The sequence below is a fragment of the Genypterus blacodes genome, unplaced genomic scaffold (genome assembly GCF_046128005.1).
Source record: "Genypterus blacodes isolate CSIRO-AG114 ecotype Tasmania unplaced genomic scaffold, CSIRO-AGI_Gbla_v1 ptg000111l_1, whole genome shotgun sequence".
Lineage (NCBI taxonomy): Eukaryota > Metazoa > Chordata > Actinopteri > Ophidiiformes > Ophidiidae > Genypterus > Genypterus blacodes.
Window position 1 is genome coordinate 4,641,552 of NW_027466915.1, and position 12,183 is coordinate 4,653,734.

Here is a 12,183-nt window from a genome sequence, read left to right on the forward strand (position 1 = left end):
GTGAAGTAAGAGAGAAATGGTTGCCATCTCTGATAGAATTTTCAGTGTGGTTCCTCATAGTGTATTTGATTTTCTTGAGTCTAAGAAAGTACATTGTATCCTTAAGCCATTGGGAAATAGAGGGAGGGGTGAGGGCTTTCCAATGTAGGAGCAGGCGTCGTCTAGCAAGCAAAGAGGTGAACATGATGATTTCCTTTTGTGGGGTGTTAAAACGGTGTAGGTCATACGGAGTACCGAAGATGGCAATAAAAGGGGAGGGTTGAACTTGCATTCCCAATATGGTGGACAGTATGTTGAAGTAACCCGTCCAGTAGTTGAGGAGCCTGGGGCAAAGAAAAAACATGTGGCTTAAGTAACAGTGAGGCATGGAACATCTGTTACATTTGTCATCTACGTCTGTGTACATTTTGGCCAATCTGGATTTAGAAAAGTGGACCCTCTGCACGACCTTGAACTGGATGAGAGCGAGAAGGGCACAGGATGAGGCAGTATGAAGATTGCGTATGATATCGCCCCACCAGTCTATGTTCAGATGGAGTTCGAGTTCAGTTTCCCAGGCAGTTTTCGAGTTAGATATGTCCCCGAGGTCCAGAGTACGGCTGTAAATCTCAGATATGGTCCCACTTGGCGGAGTCCTGAACGATAGCAGGTTTACCCACAGTTGAGGGGGAGGGGAAGTTTTGAAATTTGCTGTAGGCAAAGTGTCTGATTTGGAAGTACTTAAATAATTGGTTAGCAGGTAGTCTGTGTTGAGTGGACTTAGCTTGGAGAAGCTGTTGAAACTGCCATCAGAGTACAGGTCAAGGAAACATTGTATGCCTTGGTGGTGCCATGCTGAGAAGGAAGGAGTCCAAGAATGCAGGTGGGAACAGGTGGTTGTTGCCTACTGAACCCAAGGGGGAGGCGTTTATGAATTTAAAGTCTTTCCTGAATTGGTACCAAATCATTAGAGTATTAAGAACAACAGGGTTCTTGGTGAATTGAGAGATCTTGGTTGGGAGAGACGAGTAGATCAGGGCAGTGGCGGAGGAAGGGAAGGAGCATGATTGGGCTTGAAGCCTGCACCAAGGTAGCTCACAGGAATTCACCCAGTAGCGAAGTTTGTCGATGTGGAATGCACGGTAATTAAATTGGAGATTTGGCAGGGCGAGACCCCTACTGAACTTACATCTTTGCAGTAGAGGTATGCCGATCCTTGGAGGCTTCGCACCCCAAATGAAGGCGCTGATCATTTTGCCTAAAGAGTCAAAGAAGAGTTTCGGAAGGAATAGAGGAAGAGGTTGTAACAGGTAGAGGAAGCTGGGCAGAACATTCATTTTGATCACGTTTATTTTCCCAATTAAGGAAAGCGGTAAACTGTTCCATCTAAGGAAGTTTTCAGTTTTCAGGGTTGTAGTGAGCGCGGTATAGTTGGAGGTCAGAGAATGAACGGGTCACATTGATGCCGAGATACTTAAACCCCGAGCTACTGAGGTTAAAGGGGAGGTCTGTTTGGTGGAGTTGCAAACTTAAAGTATTAATGGGGTAACATTCGCTCTTAGAAATGTTGATTTTTTTTTGCCAGAGAAACTGCTGAATGTGTCAAGGATGGACAGGACAGCTGGAAGACTAGATATGGGGTCAGTTAGGTAGAGCAACAAGTCATCCGCATAAAGCAATAGTCTGTGCTCGATACCATTACGGATAACGCCTTTAAAGAGAGTGGAAGACTGTAATGAGATGGCCAATGGTTCGATGGCCAGAGCAAAGAGGAATGGAGATAGGGGGCAGCCCTGGCAGGTCCACCGTTGTAGTGTGAAGTAGTCTGAACGAATATTGTTTGTGTGGACACTGGCCTGTGGTGATGAGTATAATAATCTGATCGAGCTGCTGAATTTGTTTCCGAAGCCAATTTGCTTCAGTACTGCAAATAAGTATTCCCATTCTACCCTGTCGAAGGCTATTTCAGTGTCCAGGGAGATCCCAATCTCTGGTGAAATTACAGAGTGAGAGGAAAGGATAATATTAAGAAGGTTGCGAGTGTTAAAAAATTATTGTCGCCCTTTAATAAAGCCATTTTGTTCTTTCGAAATAATAGTGGGGACGACTCTTTCCAGGTGAAGAGCGATCTTGAAAAACTCTATGGGAAATCTGTCGGGGCCAGGGGCTTTATTGGATTGCATGGCTCTGATTGTGGAGAGTAGTTCTTGTGTGTAGCTCTGGTGTGCTAGTAGACGACTGGACTTGTCGCCATGTTCATAGTGAGTAGCGTGCGATTGTCGTAGTAGGCGCTCGGTATCCTTGGTGGATATGAGGTCAAATTTGGTCTGAAGGTTAAGGCGTTTCTTGAGAAGTTCTGGGGAGAGGTCGGATGCGCACTGCTGGTCAATGGAGATGATGGCAGCGGAGAGATATTTAACCTTGGTGTTGAATTTTTTTCTGGAGTGAGAGGAGTAGGAAATAATTTGGCCTCTAGGGACTGCTTTCAGCGACTCCCAGGGCAATGAGTGTGAGGTAGAGTTGTTTTTGTTAAACGAAAGAAAGTCGTCAATGGAATTAGAGATCTTGTTGCAGAATGTGTTATCTGCCAGCAGTAATGAGTTAAACCTCCACAGCAGGGGAGGATTGGTATGTACAATTGAATGTCTAATAATAGGGGTGCATGGTCAGAGATAAAGATGCCTAGGTAATCAGAGGAAGCGACACAGGATTTGAGAGAGTTGTCTATGAGAAAATAATCTATCCAAGAGTATGAATTGTGTACCTGGGAGAAGAATGAGAACTTTTTGACCTAGGGATTGTAAAGTCTCCAAGGGTCGATCAGACCGTTCTGGGAAGCAAAGTCAGAAAACGCTTTGGCCATTGCTGACAGAGAAGAAGTGCGGGGGTGTGAGCGGTCTAGTGCTGGGTCCAGTACGCAATTGAAATCGCCACCAAGTATTAGCTGATGGGTATTTAGGTGAGGAATGGTATTGAATAATCTGTTGGGGAACTCAACACTATCAAAGTTTGGCGCGTAGATATTTACCAGTAACACCTTGGTTTGCATCAATGTGCCTGCAACTATAATGAATCTGCCCTCTTTATCAGCAACAATGGCTGTACATGAGAAGGGGGAAGTCTTGGTTGCCGCCGACATTGCGTCGGCAAGTTGCAGCTGGCGCTGTTTGCCTTTCGGGGTTCTTTTCAGGCTCATATTGTTTACTTTAACGACCTACTAGTTTAGACTTTGTTGGGGCATCTTCGGTCAAATGATGTATCAGTGAAAACTGGTAAAAAACGTTGATAGAAGCACTTTTGGATGAGATACTGCGGGAGACTCTCTAACACGCGCGTGTCCTACTCCATCGGTTGCTCAAAAAAAAACAAAAAAAAAAAACAGATCAAGCAATCTATCAATGAGAGGATTTTAGAACTGGTGTGAAATACACAATATGCATACAGAGGGGCCACATGCTGGACATTCTGCCTATTCTGCTCATTTGGCCTTTTTCAGCTTGAATGAACACAAGATAAAAAATCGATAAGTAACTGGCACACAGCACAGATGCAGCTGCAGTAAATGGTAACAGCATTGGGCAGCATATTGTCACAGAGATTGTATCTTGTAGCTCATGGTTTCCTTTAATGGAAATTCAACAAGTTGTGGCCCTCATTCTTCCATCTTCATTGTTTGGTGAACAGTGCCATCAGTATAAAAGCAATTAGAGATTATTATTCTCTCTAACAAGCACTTTTTGGCTGTCTTTCCGCTATGTTTTTCACAGTGAAACAATTACCCTTTGGGGTAAAAATAAAAAATAGCAACAACCACATGTTTAAGTACTTCCAAATCAGACACTTTGCCTGCAGCAATTTCCAAAACTTCCCTTCCCCTCCCCCTCAACTCATGGTGGAAGACCTGCTAACGTTCAAGACACCACTAAGAGGGACCATTTGTAGACATATTCTGGACCTCGGGGACCTATCTTATTCTAAAACAGTGGCTGCCTGGGAGATTGAGCTTGAACTCCACCTAGACATAGATTGGTGGGACGAACTCATAGGCAATCTACGTACAGTCTTGTCCTGTGCTCGTCTTGCTCTCATCCAGTTAAAGGTTGTACACAGGGTCCATTTTTCTAAAGTCGAAATATTCACAGACGTAGAGGACAAATGTAATAGATGAATAGAATAGAATATTTATTGGGTCAAATCACACATGCAAACATGGCAATCTGAGGGGTCAGCGCAGGGCAGCCATGATACGGCACCCGTGGAGCAGTGTTAGGGGTTCGGTGCCTTGCTCAAGGGCACCTCGGCAGTGTCCTTGAGGCAAACTGGCAACTCTCCAGCTGCCAGTCCACTGGTCTTGGTCCATACAGGACTCGAACCTGCAACCCTCCGGTTCCCAAGCTGAGTCCCTATGAACTGAGCTATGAACTGAGTTCAAAGCCTCACTGTAACCTAAGCCACATGTTTCTTCTCTGCCCCAGGCTCCACAACAACTGGTCTGGTTACTTCAACATATTGTCCACCATATTGGGAATGCAAGTTCAACCCTCCCCTCATATTGCCATCTACGGCACTCCATCTGACTCACGGCATTTTAACACCTCAGAAAAGGAAATGGTCATGTTCACCTCTGCTTGCGAGACGCCGCCTGCTTCTGCATTGGAAATCCCCTATCCCTCCCTCTATTTTGCAATGGCTGAAGGATACAATGAATTTTCTTAGACTTGAGAAAATCAAGTACACTATGAGGGACCACACTGATAAGTTCTGTCAGAGATGGCAACCATTTCTCTCTTACTTCACAGATCTACAGGCTATGACAGACCAGTGACTGATTACCAGAACACCGAACAGTTCCTTTTTATTTTTTTCATTTTATTTTTTACATCCCATGGCGGGCCAGGACGGGGTTGTGTGACTGCTGGGTTGTGATGGGTTTCGGGGTGGGATGGGATTTTTGTTTTGATTTTTCTGTTAGTGTTTTTGTTTCTCTCGTCCCTTCTCTGTACCACAGCCTGTGATGCAATTTGTACTACCCTACATTGATGTTTGACATCATCATTTAAACACTGTATCCCTATGCAATTTCAATAAAGTTAAACAACGACAATACCATTAATACCTTCCTTCTTTCTCTCTATCTCTCTCCCCTTCCCCCTCTTTCTGAATGAAAAATGATCACCAAGATATCCTACAATTGTATATGTCATATAAAATGTTTGCTTCAATAAAAACAAATAGCAAAAATGACAAAAATGACAAAAATATTATATTATTATTATAATTTTAATAGTGTATTTGCTTTTCGTCCACTCTTGACATTATTTCTAGTGCCTGCTTCTTACCAAATAGAGGGCTCTCATTGCTATACACAGTATATTAGGTATGATGAGGAAACAGTAATCAGACTTATAGTTCTTCTCACCCTCACCCCACCTGTTACCCCTCATTGTGCAAATTTTCCAGCAATCAAATATTCAGTTTATATTCATCCATTACTGACAAGAAGACCAAATGGATCTGTAATGGGCCAAACTGCGTCCATTACACTTTTAAATCAAACTGCTCAGGAGGTGAAATCTCCACCAGAGGCCACAGACACAGAAATTGCAAGAGCATTTTGAGGGATTTTTGCTTTGATATTTAATTTTGTGAGACCTTTTGAGACTACTTTTCCTCCACTACTTGTTTTGTATATGTACTTTTTAAGGGGGGGGGGCTCTATAATATGGCAATGGATGAAAGATGCTTTCGTCCTTTGCCAATTGTCGTGTTCAGAATACTTCTTCAGGCTGGCAGGACTTCAGGTTGAGAGAGGTCACACATAAGCTGTTTATTAAGCAATAGAGGTTAAAGTTGTGATACAAAGTATTGACTCAGCTGAGATGTCATGGTCTCAGCCGAAGTCTCATGTGCTTCAGTGGTCCACAGACTGCACCAAGTTAGCTATCTTGGATTTCCATACAATATATACTGTTCAATGTTTGTGTGTTTCCTCCTTTGTGTTGGTTTCTGGTTGGTGCACAGGTGAGTCCACTCCTCCAGGAAGATCTTCTTGTAATTTTCCTTGAAGGCGAAGTTGAGGGCCTGGGTGGGGGAGTATCTGATGACAATTGCAAGGTTTTCTCTCCCAGTAAACCCAGTTGCTGCTTAACTAACTCCCTGTAATAAAAAGTTCAATATTGCCTGTGTTTATTGCATGTTTTTATGCTTATAAGTCTTTATAAACACAAAGTTCATAATCGTTCTAGACACCTTCCCCATGGGAATCAATGTGTTGAAATTATCATCAAAAATGAAAAAAATTATAAAACAAAAAACACCCGTTTGTCAATAAATGAACATGAAATGTTGCGTTTTAATTACATAAAATTCCCTCGGGAGTCAAAAACTCCCTAGAAACAATGCATTTGTGTTTCCAATGCCTGCCAATCCTCTCTAAATCGGTGCCAAATTTGACAAATAAAATTGACTTGACTTGACTTAAGCAAATACCAGAGGACATAAATAGCCAAAGGTATGTGTGTGCAAGATCAACGGCAATGTCCTGGGTCAGAGGAGAGGACTAGTGGGGATAAGGACGGCAGCAGCGCGGGATAAGATATGGGAACAGTGTTAGTGTTCAGTGTAATGTACAGTAGTTGGTAGAATATCAGAACATAGATACAGAGATAAGGTGTGATGATGTATGTAGAATGATGTATGTACAACCAGGAGTAAAAACGAAGCTTTCTTCTCTCTGCTTGGCACACATATGTAAACCTGCCTTAATGTGTGCCATGCTGTAGCATTTCATTAAACATGTGACAATACTGTCACTGTCAATTTCTCATTACTGTTGTAAGAGTGGAATTACAAATAATGGCCACTACACATGCTACTTGGTGCAAAAAGGAATGTTGTACTTGAGTACCAATGCAATAGTATTCATATACTCAAACAGTACAGGGTCAGCACGTCATTTACATAAATAAAATTGCCTTTGACTTTTTGAATATTAAATATAGTATAGGTATCAATAAAATGTTTCAGTGCTCCTTCCCCCATTGCAAATTGTGGCTATGTGAGAGACTTTAACATTTAAAGGACAGTTATTTGGTGTAATCTGCAATCTGCAGTGTAATCTGCAAGGAAAATATGTTTCCTGTTAATATGTCTGTGGTAAAAATCTGGTGCAGCCCTCCAGAACCCCTCAGCAGGTGTCTTCCTGCGGCTGAGTGCAACACAGTATCTGACCACAGACTACTACTGGTTAACATAATCTAATCTGTCCATCTCCTTCTCTGACTCTCTAAAGACCCACAAATCTTTATTCCCATTCATTTGGCAGGTGTCTACTCACCCTACCAGCAGGGTTATTGAAATCGCTGCACACACACACATATCCAACATATCTTATACATAAACACACTAACACAGTATGCGGTGTATGATACTGAAAAAAAGTTGTTGTTGGTATAGCAACAGTTTAAGGCCTGTGCCATATTGACTTGCTTAAAGTAACTAGATTAAAACCATACAAAACATGTTCTGATTTTCATTCAGGGTTTGTATTGAAAAATTTGTAAATATGATTTAATGTGCGAGAAAGACATCAGTACATCTTGCTTCAGCACTTGTGTTCACAACTAGCCAGCCACACACGGTGGATCTTCAGTGAAAGAGTCACTGTCTTACTACGGCTGCTTCTGCTACATATTGACTTCAGGATGAAAATAAAAGACTAATCATAAGCAAAGCCGTCATACGGGCTCAGGACTTAAGGGTTTGTGTTGTGTGTTAAATCACACAATTCAAAAAACAAACACCACAATGTGTCCCCTTTAAATAATCATCTCTGCCTGCCATTTTCAATAATATAGTATTTGTACATATAAATGAGCCATACATTCCTCAACACACAACATTGAACCAGCATAAAGTACATTTCAAATTAAGTCAAGTCTTACTTTTCCAAGATACACATTTTGACAGACAGCTTTTATTTCTTAAGTGTGGACTGGCAGGCGGCAGCCTCCTGCAGGCCTGTTGACAATAACTGTTGTTCACGCCATGAGCCATGTGGCGCTGAGCCTTGCTCATATCCCTGTGGCTGGAAGTGTGGGCCAGAAAGCTGAATCTGAGTTTAGCAAAATAATCCCATTATCAATTTTCAATGTCAGTGTTTTGCATATTTTTATGTTTCTGTGATTTTACAGCTGATTCAACCCTAACTGCTTGATTGCATGTTGCTGTATATCGCAATGCCATTGTTATCGTGGGCTACTTATGATGATAGTTTTGTACATTGAGTTACTCTGTGATTCCCACCCTTATTGTAGAGTCACTGATTACTGACTAAACGTTTATGCGTGTCATCCTATTCTGGAGATTTTCTGCTCCTCAAAGCCAAAAAACTGCAAAATGAGTCATTTGATGAAGCTAGCTCAATGACTGCAAGCAATGGAAATACAATAAAATAGTAAAAGGAGGAGTTAATGTTCCCTTGGTGCTGGTTTGTCTTCACTGTTCTTTAAAACCAGAAGCAAACACAACTCGATCACCATTGAATATATTTGTGCATTCAACAGTCAACTAGAATGTACTACATGATAATACTATGAATTAAATATCTGAGTTTGGAAAATACACACACGTATATGTAATGCATAGTATGACGCTAATTTTGAATTACAGTCTTTATGATTTCACATCAATGATGCAGCAGTATAGAGTTTTGAGCTAAAGTTCAAAGCAATTCTTGCATCAATGTTACATCCATCATTGTATGTATAAAAACCAATATTCAAAAATTTGTGGCAATGACTGAATATATTTATGAACATGAATAAATGTAATAGCCACTTTGAAACTTGCCAAAACCACACCTTTGTTCATTTCCACGCATCTCTTGTCACCCTCTGGCCTTATATCACATGCAGACACGGTACATTTTCTGATATGACTGTTTCCCCTTGCACAACTAAGCATGCAGTTCCCTCCTTGATATTAGATCAAGTCCTGTTAGATGTGGGTAAGCTATATGTTGGGGGAAAGAACATGATCTGCCTCATCCATTCCCCAGTTTGACCAGTTCTTAGCATCCAACAAGATTAGACCATCTGTGGTTTAGAAAGACCCAGAGTGCAGGCAAATACCATAATCATATTATACAGACGTAATGCATGCATACAAGAATAGAGGGTCAACACATTCAAAACACATTCAAATTAAAATTTCACATGGGTGCAGTTACTATTATAGCTTCATGTGCCAAGTCTCACAGACTGTATCTGGGTCATTGAGAGGTCTCCTAAAAGGGCCTAAGAGCACCTAGTTATAAAAATGGATTACCCTGCTGGATTTTGAGTGTTTAAATTCAAAGTTGACATTTGGAAAGTTACAATAATGTATGTATGTGAGTGGTTTTGAATCATTTTACTGTTGTGGGAAGGTTCAATATTTTGTTTGATCAAATCATTGAATCTGGGAGGGGCTAGATAATTATGCCTATTTAGGGGCATTGGCCCATTCTGGTTTTGGCTCTCCCTTGGCTCTTCCCAGCTCCATGTGTGTGATGAATATCTGTTACATTCACTGTTAGTCTTAATTTTGGCAATCTGGTTTGTTTGTTAGTTCCCTAGTTTACATCGATCTTGAAAATTGATTCATTCAGTTTATTTATTGTTCCTGGAGAATTGTTCCTTATTCCTGTAAAATAAATACATTTGCACTCCTGTCCAGCATTCTTCCTCCCTTTGCAGCTCTCCGCATTATGATGGTGGCTGTCCCTCTTACAACGCAAATAGTCTTTTAAAGGAACTCAGAGTATGACTTTTCTCATTCCTTTTTATTTTTTTTATCTGCCGTACAATGTTGTTTTAGTTGTTAGAATTTGAAACGTGAGAGTTTTCCTGCCAGAATATATTGTAGCCTGGAAAGTGAGTTTTACAGTAGGTAAAGCCAGACTATGTGGATTAGTTGTGTTCACTGTCTGTGTCTTTGCCCAGACTGATCACTTGAAGGCCAATAAAAGTAAATTAACTTGAACTGTAACCACAACATGTCTCAGTGGTTGATAAGTCACTGGTTCAAGCAGCAACCTTGCAGTCACATATCCTTTACAATAGAGAAAGAATAAGATTTAAGGTCAAGGTTAAAAAGGTGGGGAATTACCATTTGTGCATCCCAATGAACAGAACTGGCCTCAGGGAAGCCAGAGGAGAGATCTTGTTTTATGCTTGTGAATTTATGTGTACATTGAACACCATCTAACTATGTTTTATTGTAACTCTAAGTGTTGTTTACTGATGATGTATCGACGAAGAAATCTGTGTAATGTAATTTACAAACTGTAATGCATTTGAGATAACTTATAGACTTGCAGAATTCAGCAAACTTAGTTGACATTCATTGCTTTATCTTTGACAGCTCTTGCGTCTTATCAAAGAGCCTTTTCTATTCCACTGTTCTTGTCAGTACAACCTGAAAGCTGTTGCCGTCGGCAGAATTCCATTCGAAATTTGCGGGGCAATCTGCCGGTCGCAGACTTTGGGTCTTGCGATCTGGGGGGCGGGCCGGATCGCAGGCCAGGCGGGCCGAATCGGGTGGGCCAAATTGCAGCCATGTCAATACTTGAACTGTTGATAACAGAGGCTAGATAGGTGATTAAAGTTAAAGTTAAAAACATAAATAATAAATTCTTGTCTGTGCTGCTTAATACAGTTCTAAATTCTTTCTCTCTGATAATATTGGGGGTTTTTTTTTATTGAAGGTTGCTTTTCGGGATAGCATTTTAGTGCCCCAATATTACTACCATTCCACTGTAAATCAATTCTAAATAAATCTCTATTGGCCCTCATTTGAGCTTTTAATTTGGACAAGTTCCACAGCTATTTTGCAGGTGCCCTCGGGTATTGCACTGATTTCATTCATCTTTTCACACACTTGCAGAATAGCCCCCTACACACACACGCATTTGAATGCTTATTAGGTTAATTTGAAGAGCTGGAGGTCCAGACTATGGCTAGACATTTATTTGATGGATAAAAATCTTTCTCAGCCTGAATTAATTAATTAACTGCCACAGCAGGCAAGGTCAATGGGAGGTTGGATACACTGAGCCAAAAGACCATGGACCAATTACAGTATAGTATGCAATCCAGTTCTTCATCTATTCTAATTAAAAATAAAATAAAATAAATGAATTATTCATGAAACAGATAAAGGGTATAACTGGATTTCCAATTCCACGTGAGTATATTTAGTGGTTGGAGATCTCAGGCACAGAGAACAATCTAAATCAAATATTCTGTATGGAGACGTACTGTAAGTGGTGCAGCTGATACCAAGAACCTGGTACTCACTCACCTGAGTAGATCAGTTCACTGATAACCAAGATATATCAATAGCCTAAGATTCCTCATTGGGTTGCATCTATTCAGATAAAAGATTACCAGGTCAATTAGGTCTAAGAAACCTCTTGTCCAGTAGAAATACACATAACTGATTGGTAACTGCTTTTCCTACGATCTTGGAGAGAGAGGGACGGACAGATATAGGCCTGTAGTTGGCCAGAATGCCTTACGTTTTTAATAAGAGGTTTAAATTACAGCTAATTTAAAGGACAGTGGTACATATGCCTGTTACTAAAGAAAAATTCATCATATTTAGCAGAGATGTGCTAATTGAAGGAAAGTCTTCCTTTAGCAGCCTAGTTGGAATTGGGTCTAGGAGACAGGTTGCTGATTTAGATGAGGAAATTCAGATTAATTCATCGAGGTTTAAGAGAGAAACAGAATCGGAATATATATCAGGTTTTACAACTGTTTCTAAGGTTCCTGTGATTGAGGATTCGTGCCTACTGAGGTCAGGAGGTGATGAATTTGGTGTCTAATTGTTGAAGTTTTATCGTCAAAGAAGCTCATGAAGTCATTACTACTGATATACGTATATTGGGATACATGGGTCAATAGAGTTATGGCTCTTTGTCAGCCTGGCCAAAGTGCTGAAAAGAAACCGTGGGCTGTTTTTGTTCTCTTCTATTACTGACGAGTAGTAGGCAATTCTAGCATTACAGAGGGCCTTTCTATATTTTTTGAGGCTTTCATCATTGTTTTAGACGTTTATCCTTAGCCAACAGTTTCAGGTTGGATTCTGTGTGGCCTGCTCTGGCCCCAGGGATACATTTGACTATGGCCGACAGTATCGCTAACTTGACGTTTCTGACTA

At 40.9% G+C, this 12,183-nt stretch overlaps 1 protein-coding gene across 1 annotated transcript in view; it reads left to right on the plus strand.

Moving 5' to 3' along the window:
- Window positions 1-12,183, plus strand: part of doc2b (double C2-like domains, beta) — a 74,572-nt gene that overhangs the window by 22,361 nt on the left and 40,028 nt on the right. The gene's annotated exons all lie outside the window — the stretch shown is intronic.